Here is a 9,260-nt window from a genome sequence, read left to right as displayed (position 1 = left end):
AGCGCCTCGGCCCGGGGCCGTCTCTAGCTCCTTGTCGGCCCAGAGCGCCCCCAAAACACAACACTGTCTCCACTTTCCCTCCTACTGCATCATCGACCCGTGATTCCTAACGTCCGGGACTCAGAGAGGAAATGTACCCTGGAAGGACTTGGTACATGCCAATTAAAGGCACAGGCAACGCCCTGTGGGCCGACAGAAAATGGGGGGGGTGTGGCGAAAGGCGCCAGCGTCCTGCCGCTGGCAGCAGGGGGCGCTCCGCGCAGCGCGGCGGGGGCGGGGCAGGGGGCGGGGCAGGGGGCGGGGCCACAAATGGACCGAAGGTAAGTTCCCTTTCATCAATCCCCCCAAACCTCCTAAGAAATCAGCGTACGTTAAAGAGAACGAATGACCTTGGCTCTAGAATGTGAGATGCACGCGCCCTGATAATTCTCGTGGTATAAAGGAGGAGATACTATTAATTTATTCAACAGTTCCTGAGCAATTACTGTGTACCCTGACACTTGTGCCTCCTAATCTTTTTTCTGTGTGTGTATTCCTTTACACTCCTAAAAATTATTGAAGACGCCAAAGATTTTCTGTTTATGTAGGTTATATTCATCGATATTTACCATACGAGAAATTAAAACAATTTTAAAACGTTTGTTAATTCATTTGCTAAAGAAACCCATTCCATATTAGTATAAGTAACATTTTAATTATACAAAATCACTGGAAACTGGCATGGGCTTCTGAAAACAAGCAAGAGGAAAAAGGATGTAAGGGCAGCTTGGCCAGCAACCGGAAAGGTTTTGTGCCTGGGGGGTCTGGGTGGTGGGGCTGTTCACCAAGCCAGCTTCTCATGGCCTGGGAGAGTGTCCTTTGATCTGCACAACGGGCCAATATGGAATGGGTTTCTTTAGCAAATGAATTAATTCTGTTTTAATTTCTCATATGGTAAATATCGATGAATATAACCTACATAAACAGAAAATCTTTGGCGTCTTCAATAATTTTTAGGAGTGTAAAGGAATACACACACAGAAAAAAAATTAGGAGGCACAAGTGTCAGGGTACACAGTAATTGCTCAGGACAATTGGCTGACCGCTGGCACCCTTGGTACTGGCTCTCTCTGGCTCAGAAGCCCCCCTTCTCACTGTGCATCTCACCATCGCCAGCCCCCTTCTCTCCCAGCATCCTTCCAGTGATCTCTTTCCCAGCAGGAGAACCAGTTCTGTAAATACAAATGGGGACTTAGTTCAAGTCTTCTGCTAAGCATCCTCTCCTTTCCCTAAATTTCAGCATTTCCAGCCTTCTGGTTCTTTCTCTAGCAGGAGTACTGTTCCCATTTGTTTGGACCAACAAAAGAAAGAAGCTTGAGGTACAAATGGAAACAATTGGAGACTGCAGGTCAGGAGGGAAAATCACCAGTCACCTCTTGAAAATACCGTCCCCACTAAGGGTGACTGAACATATTTCCTTACACTAAGATGAAGACTTTCCATCCACTGACTGGATCCATGATATGGTGTTTTTGTTTTTCTGTTTGGGTTTTTTTGACCCACGCGGTATTCTTTTTTTCACGCGGTATTTTTTTTTAATTGAACCAACATATGAAACGTATGGGAGTGCACTCAACAATATCAGATTTGTTGTTTTGTTTGAGCTTGTAAAATCAGAGTCCTGGTGTCCCTGAGTCTACATGCCTGCATAGCAGCTGCTTCTGGTGATGATTAGCTAAGGCCTGTTTAGGTGGCAGACCCCCACCTGTCCCATCCTTGTGCCTAACTATCAGAGCCTCTAGGTCTATGCACTTGTCACTGGCCAGGCTTCTGTTCTAGCGGATCTAAACGAGGTGTGTGTGTGCATTTGTTTGTTCGAAATCTGTACCATTGCAGGTGCTATTGCAAAAAGAAAGATGAATTAGACAAGGTGCGTCACGTCAGGAAGCTTATGATTGGCACACATAAAGCCCCACAAATTATAGCACCTGCAGCTGCAGCCCTGGGACCAGTGTCAGAGGGGTCCTGGGGAGGAAGAGCTCAGCTGGGGTAGTCACTGGAAACCCTGGAATTGGTGACAGACTCAATGGATAAAGAAGGACAGGTGCTGAAAAAAATAGACAACGATTACATACAGCTTACATTCAGGTGATCAGAGACAGGCCGTATTCAAAACATAGAAATGAATTACATAGGATGTCAGAAGATGAATGTTATTACTATGTGTTATTAATAGCTATAAGAAAGAACACTTGGCGTGCCTGGGTGGCTCAGTCTGTTAAGCCTCCGACTTCAGCTCAGGTCATGATCTCACAGTTTGTGGGTTCAAGCCCCCCATCAGGCTCTGTGCTGACAGCGTGGAGCTTGGAGCCTGCTTCGAGTTCTATGTCTTCTTCCTTCCTCTCTCTCTGCCCCTTCCCTGCTCAAGCTCGCTCGCACTCTCTTGCTCTCTCTCATATAGAAATAAACATTAAAAAAAAAGAAAGAAAGGGAGAAAGAACGCTTAAAATAATAATAAAAGACTGTATAGCTACCAGGATGAAAACTTCAGGAGAAAGGTACAAGAAATAGTAAGTATGTTGGAAAGTAAGGATGGTTGGAAAATTGAGGGGGGAAACCCCCATCTATTTGAGTTAACATGTAACCTACAAAATTGTCCAGACATGTCCCAGTGTAAGATTCTGTCACAAAGGAATAATGGACTCATGTCTTAGCCAAATGTGCACGAATGCCCTCCAAAACCTGCGCCATCTGGGACAAGCTCCTGGTTCTGAGACGTAAAAAGGAAATCTTGGCGGGATTACCTGTTCACATAGGCTTTGAGGAGTAAGGGGTGACTAGGAGCCAATCCTATTATCACGCGGTAATTTGTTCCAGGCCTGCAGGGGGCGCCCAAGGGTCGTAGTAGTGCAGCCATTCAAGGTAACCTTGGTTATGTTTCGCCAAAATACATACAGAACTATTATTTTCTTAATTTTTAAGATACACTCTATTTTTTAAATTTAGAAAAAATACATTGTAAAAGGCCATTAAAAAAATCTCTGACTTGGGGCTCCTGGGTGGCTCGGTCAGTTAAGCGTGCGACTTCAGTCCACGACGTGATATCGGGGTTCGTGATTTCAAGCCCGCGTTGGGCTCTGTGCTCATAGATTAGAGCCTGGAGCCTGCTTCAGATTCCGTGTCTCCTACTTTCCCCCTGCCCCACTCTGACTCACACACTCTCTCTCTCAAAAACAAACATTTTTTAAAAATGTAAAATTCTCTGACTTAAAGTGAAAACCAGTTTCACCTGCTATAGCAACAGATCTTAAGTAAGTTGAATCGCTACTCTGGGATAGTCTTTGAGAAATTATGTTTCAGCTGAGATTGGATCCAAGGGGGGAAGGTAACGGTCGAGAAGGGACCAGGCACAGGTGCTGCACCTGAGCGCCTCCTTACATGTCCCCCTCTGGGCCCCTCATCTGCTGACCCTCATCCTAGAGAGGGGGGAGGGAGTGTGAAGAGAACGTACAATATCGAATAAAGGTAGGCAATCATGCTGTACTTACAGAAACAGAAGGACAGAACTGAAGGGGAAAGAGAAGGAGCAAGTCAAGAGATGAGGCTGGGGAGCAGAAGACGCTCCTCCCCACTGCCCCTGGGGATACACTGGGGAGCAGCCCAATCGGAGGTCGAAGACAGGACCTGCAAATGCATGAAGCTTGTTAGAGAGGGACTGTGCCCCATCCAAGTGGCCAACGGACACAGCTCCTCACTTCCAGCCAGCTGTGACAAGGAAGGAGCAGGGGACCCAGTGCCCAGTTCTCTGTTTCACAAAAAACCAGAAATCTGGAATTTCTTTTAGCTGGAAGTCTCCTGGGGCGCCTGGGCGGCTCAATCAGTTAAGTCTCCAACTTCGGCTCAGGTCATGATCTCACAGTTTGGGAGGTTGAGCCCCAACAGCTCAGCTCAGAGACTGCTTCAGGTTCTGTGTCTCCCTCTCTCTCTGCCCCTCCCCTGCTTGTGCGCTTGCTCTCTCTCTCTCTCTCTCTCTCTCTCTCTTTCTCTCTCTCTCAAAAATAAACCTTCACTCAAACCTTCAGTGCACCAGGCAGATGGAAAGCATCAGCCCCGCCCCCACTTGTAGCTGCCAGTAAACCTCCCCATATGTACGTATTATGGAATGTTCTTAAGACCCAATATTCCTCCTAAATGAAAAATTTTTTAAAGTCCATAGGTTTGCTGAAGTCAAAAGCCATTGCCAATTAGGAACTCAACCTCTTACTGAAAAAATTTCACCCCCAAGCTGTCTGATTAGCATTTCCCCTTCTCGCCTCCTTCCTACTCTTGTCCACGATCATCAGAGCCTCTTCAGGACTCTTGACCCCCGGTGGTGCCTTTAAATCTAACTCAAAATGTAATCCATCCCCTAAAAGCTTCCTTGTTTCTCATCAACCTGCTCCATCTTTAAAGTCTCCACATGCTACACAATTTGGTGCTTTTCTAAACTACCACTGTGTATGCCTCACCCTCTCTCTCTCTCTCTCTCTGGTACTTGTTCCGAATACTCTTACTATATGATAGGTAACATAAAGTAGTGTGAGTTTATGAATGGCTCATTGAAATTCTTCTCTGCCTTCCCATTGCACTTAGGGTACAATTTAGATTTGTTACCAAGGCCTAGCCTTTATCTCTGACATTATTTCATACCCGTTCCCTTCAATGTGCTCCGTCTTCTTGGGTCTCCATTTGTAAATGATAGCTGCTCCCCTCTACCTCAGGGCCTTTTCACCTGCTTATCTTGCTACTCGAGATGCCCTTCTCCTGTTTTGCAGTTGGCTAAATTCTGCGCATCCTCAGCACTCAGCCTCTGCGTCGCTCCATCAAGAAATCTTTCTTGAACTCATCTATCGCCCAGAAAGAGCAGCACCCCCCCGTTTCAAACTCTGTTATAAGCCTCTCTAAGACATTTTCTTTTGAAATATGTCTCTCCTGTTATAGTCAGAGCACCAAGGAGAACAGACTGCATGTCTTTCTTCATCTCTGTAATCACAGCACCAACAGGGCAAGTAGGTGATTGACAAGCATTAGTTAAAGAATAAATAAATTCATGAATGAATGAGTGTGCGATTAGGGATTAATACAGTAATAAGTAAAACAATATAGCTGTTGATGAAGTCATTCAGCAATACTGTACAAGAGTCTGTGGTAGATCTCCATTCACTTTGTGCGCACACGCCCTGGATCTGGTACCAGGTGATCTAGTGACCTGGTGATCTAGTTCCATAGTGATCCCGTGATCATGAGGACTCATTGCCTGCGCGATCCCGCCCTTCTTCACCAGGTGGCGCTGTGACTCCAGGATCTGACATTTTATTTCTCTTCGCGATTCCTCAGGAACTGTCCACCTCTTCTCTACACTCTGCAAAGCAGAAATACACAAAATCGAGGAGACTTCTCTTTGAGACCAAATATACTCACCTCTCTCTAGTTTGAATTCTTACGTTAATTTTTTCCTGGCAAAAAGCAAAGCATTTTCCAGAGCCCTCAAATGTACGCATCGGGTTTAGGCCTTTATGAGGTAGACCATTCACTAGCCTGTTTATTTCAAGGGTACCTGGTTGTAGCAATTCTGATATTAAGAAATGAGTCAGAACTGGTTATAAGGAACAGTCACAACATATCCTCAAATTAAAAAATAAATTCCCTGGTGTGATTCATTCCACAAGAACCTCGTTTACACCCAGCATTGGGCCAGGCAGCCTCTTCACAGAGACGCCACTCATTAAAAAATGTGTTTTGTGCTGCAGTGGGCGTCTACTATCTTCTGAATGCTCTCCTCCATATTTAACGACATTTCCAGGCCACGAGAGTCACCCTCCTTTCTGGGCGTCAGAACTCACCACAATACGCACCTGTCACAACGCCGGTCCTCAAAAGTAACGGCAGAGGGAAACGTGAAATAACAGGTCAGATGCAAATTTACAATTCCAGTTTTGTTTTTTAAAACTCATGTCTCTATAGATAGATACAGTTAAAAACATATAGGAATGAAATGTGTAAACATGGCAATATGTAACAGTGATTTATATTGAGATATCGGGAATTAAACGTAATTTTTTTATTTCCATCTTTATACTTTTCTATATTGTCTAAATTTTAAAAAGCGAATATGGATTGATGTTTATTCAGGTAGAAATTAGTATTAAGGTAATCGATGTGTAGTCATGCAACATGTAGCAAAACCTGATGCAAGCTCGAAAATGAACACATTGTATTCTAACTAGAGCCACAGACAGAACATACAGGAAGAAATACACAACCATTCTTAGCAGTCATCACTGGGTGGTGACGGGAAATCCAGGTACGTTTTCTTATTTGTACTTTCGTGCATTCTGTTAATGAGTGTGTGTTACTTGGGTGATATCTGGGATGTAGCGGGATTCTCGCACAGAGAGCCACAGCACCGAGGCTGTTCCTTCCAGGAAGCGACTCTATTCGCGCTCAGTTGGGTTTGTACCTGAGACACTGAGCCCAGAACATCATGTGGCATAGTTTTTTAAATATATTTTTTCCTTCTTTGTCTCCCAGATACGGTAACACACAAACGTGTCATCTGATTAACTGGTCTCATGTTACAAGGTTATGAGGGATGTTGTCATCCCTGCAAATAGGCAGGTTGCTTTGAGTTTCTTTTTGTTGGTGGTGGTGGGTTGTTGTTTTTTCTTTCCTTAGAGAGGGGGACCCCACCACCGGCACACTTTCTTTTTTAAAGATGTTTTATTAATATTTATTTACTTTTGAGAGAGAGAGAGAGAGCACATGTGGGGAGGGATAGAGAGAGAGGGAGACACAGGATCTGAAACAGGCTCCAGGCTCTGAGTTGTCAGTAGAGAGCCTGACTCAGGACTCGAACTCTGAACCAGCGAGATCATGACCTAAGCCAAAGTCAGACGCTCAACCAACTGAGCCACCCAGGCGCTCCAGGAAACTTCTTTTTCAATACTGGACTATACTATTACCCTACTCAGTAAAGAAGGCTAGATAACTGTCATATTCTGCTAATTGCAGGAGCTCAATCATCAGAAGCAAAGGATTTAAATTGAAGTAAGTTCTTGACATTATTGTCCTAAGTCTCTGAGAAGGAATAAGAAGCTTCCTGAGAAATTAGTTAACTACAATTTTTAAAAATTTCTATAAATTCAATCTTGAACATGATGAGCACAAATCTTATACAAACATTATTGCTATGAGAAGTAGCATTCATTTAATCTGTAAATATGTTTCTTATAAGGAATTACTTTGCTAATTTAAACTATACCTGAATATACTTTTGTATCACTAACCAAGTATTAAACAGAGATATATATAAATATACAGAGACATATATTTATAGGTTATATGTTATATATGTAACACTTGGTTATCTGCCCAAGAAGAATTACTCTTCCTAAATACAAGGCATTTGCTTCCCCACATACATTTTGCCTTCTGGCAACAGCCCTGGTTTTACTTTAGAGATCTTCCTCTAACTCCTTCCAATGGTCAATTTAACATGTAACTTGCAGAGATATTTGGCCAAATATTACCTTGTGTGTGTCTGTGAATGTTTCTGGATGAAATTAATATTTGAACCATAGACCGAGTAAAGCCCTTTCTAAGGTGAGTTGGCCTCATTCAGTCAACGGAAGATCTGAGTAGAACAAAACGGTGGAGTAAGAGTGAACTCGTCCTGCCTGACTACTGAGCCGGGACACTGGTCCTTTCCAGTTTTCAGACTTGAACTGACTCGTCAGCTCTCCTGGGTTTGCGGATTGCCCCCTGTGGATCTTGGGATTTATCTCCATAATCACATAAGCCACTTTTTGATAATTATCTATCTATCTTTCCATCTATCTTTCTATCTATCTATCCTCTATCTATCTTTCTACCTTTCCACCTATCTTTCTGTCTATCTATCTCTTACCTATCTATCTATCTATTCATCCACATTCTACTGGTTCTGTTTCTCTAGAGAACCTTGACTAATGTATTCCCATTCAGTCCACGTGTTCTGGATGGGCTCTAACAGTGTCTTAGAAATAGAGCGTAAGAACAGGCTGCAGCCAATCAGAAAACTGTGGCTGTGTGATTGTTCAGCAATCATCATGGGACCAAATTTAGGCCAATCAGAGCCAGAGCTGCTGCTGCTTCTTTATTTTTTTTACATTTATTTATTTTTGAGAGACAGAGTGTGAGCAGGGGAGGGGCAGAGAGAGAGGGAGACACAGAATCTGAAGCAGGTTCCAGGCTTGAGCTGTCAGCACAGAGCCCGACACAAGGCTCGAACCCACGATCTGTGAGATCATGACCTGAGCTGAAGTCGGATGCTCAACTGACTGAGCCACCCAGGCGCCCGGGAGCCAGCGCTTCTGATTAGCATGGGCACCAGATGATCTCTCTTCCTGCTGGCTCTGAAACTGTAGGAATGTAAGTTCTAGAACAGTGGCCAGCAACTTTCCACACGGAGTGAGCTCATCTGAAAAAAATGGAGCCAACGCATAAGTAAGGCTGAGGAATGGAGAGATGAATTTGGGCCTGATTTCTCAGGTGTGGCCCTGGTCCCACTCAGCTCAGCTAGCTTCCTCTGAACTTTCTGAAAAAAAAATTTTTTCTTATGTCTTTATTTTATTTTGGGAGGGGGAGGGGCAGAGAGAGAGGGAGACACAGAATCCTAAGCAAGCTCCAGGCTCTGAGCTGTCAGCACAGAGCCTGATGCGGGGTTTGAACCCACGGACTGTGAGATCATGACCTGAGCTGAAGTCCAACATTTAACCAACTGAGCCCCCCAGGCGCCCCTCCTCTAGAACCTTCAATGACATGAGTCTATTCTTTTTTCACCTAATGGAATTTGGGCTTAATCACCTGTGATTTATAATCAGAAGGGTATTAATTGACATGTTCTAGCTACACCAATGTCTTGACAGGGCCTGAAACAAAGGCTTCCTGCAGGACGTCAATATTGAGAAATGACCCTGGGGAACTGGAACAAGGGGTCAGGAGGGGGCTGGGCCAGGAAGCCATTCCAAGGGCTATTTACTGAGCTACTTACCCCGTGAGCAACTGGACTTACCCTTCCTGGGAACCCTTTGGGGCACCGTGCACCACATATTATAGGATGTTCTCACTGCAGAAATAGCACTTACCTGCCCATTCTGGTTTGGTCGAGGTGGGGGGTTTGCCGTGGAGTGTTAACTTCCTTGCACTTTGTTCTTGTACCAGAATGACTGCGGAAGCCACCTGTAGCCAGCAGAAAATCCCCT

Source organism: Suricata suricatta, chromosome 12 (assembly GCF_006229205.1).
Source record: "Suricata suricatta isolate VVHF042 chromosome 12, meerkat_22Aug2017_6uvM2_HiC, whole genome shotgun sequence".
NCBI lineage: Eukaryota > Metazoa > Chordata > Mammalia > Carnivora > Herpestidae > Suricata > Suricata suricatta.
The sequence above is the reverse complement of the archived record's forward strand: the minus strand, read 5'-3'. Positions refer to the sequence as shown.